Genomic DNA, 1,033 nt, shown 5'->3' on the forward strand with positions numbered 1-1,033 from the left:
TGCTTCATCCATAGGACAATGCTGAGAACCATCCCTCCAGAACCCAGAGCACACAGGAAGGAAGTCCCAACAAAAATGGCTCCAGGGAAGATTGAGTTGACACACACAGAAATTATAACATCTATCAACACCAAAGGCAGTGTCCAGACCTCCCAAAACAAGAAGATTCACATTTAAAGACCAGACATGAGACAACAGACAATCTTGAAGAGACTTTAAATAAAAATGTGTATATAAAACTTCAGAGAACTACACAAACGACCATCATAAATAAGAACAGGTGATAATGATACAAAAATAGGCAAATATTTTACAAAGCAGAAATTAGAAAATAATAACATAGTTATTAAGATATACATAGTCTTATTTGTGCTTTATAGATGTGTTTTTTGCAGTGCTAAGGTTTGAACTGAGGACTTCATGTAGTTTAGGCAAGTGCCATAACCAGTGAGCCACATCCCCATCCCTGTGTGGGGTTTTTGTACACAAATATTCATGTGGACATACATAGCCAAAAATTTGGAGGACTATACATCAAGTTGCAGGCAGTGGTTAACTCTGAGAATGGGATTAGGGCTTTTTCTTTTCTTTCTTTCTTTTTTTTTTTTTATTCATGGAATACTTCACAAATTTGTGTCACACTTGTGCAGGGACCATGCTAATCTTCTCTGTTCCAATTTTAAAATATGTGCTGCCAGAGGCAGCACAGGACGTTTTCTATATTCTTCTTTTTGCCTCTCTATACCTTCAAACATTTTTTATAGTGAATATGTAATGTTTTAATTAAAAGAAAAAATCACCAAGAGTTGTATTTTAAACTGATGGGGAGCTGGTGGCATTCTGGCTCAACTGTGTCATAACGAGTAAATAATCATGAATTAAACCATTGGAAATTAATAAAACTTTATTATTTCACAAGAAAATAGTTGAATAAATTTTGAAAAAAATGTTTATAATATATTTTGGAAGTTCTGGCTTTATTGAGGCTAAATGTCACACATAAAATGATCCACTTCAAAAAGAACTAGGCAGC

At 34.4% G+C, this 1,033-nt stretch overlaps 1 pseudogene; it reads right to left on the minus strand.

Annotated features, from left to right (window-relative positions):
- Nucleotides 1-607: 607 nt before the first annotated feature.
- LOC120885141 (U6 spliceosomal RNA) lies at nucleotides 608-707 on the minus strand (annotated as a pseudogene).
- Between the last annotated feature and the right edge of the window lie 326 nt (nucleotides 708-1,033).

Source organism: Ictidomys tridecemlineatus, chromosome 12 (genome assembly GCF_052094955.1).
Source record: "Ictidomys tridecemlineatus isolate mIctTri1 chromosome 12, mIctTri1.hap1, whole genome shotgun sequence".
Taxonomy (NCBI): domain Eukaryota; kingdom Metazoa; phylum Chordata; class Mammalia; order Rodentia; family Sciuridae; genus Ictidomys; species Ictidomys tridecemlineatus.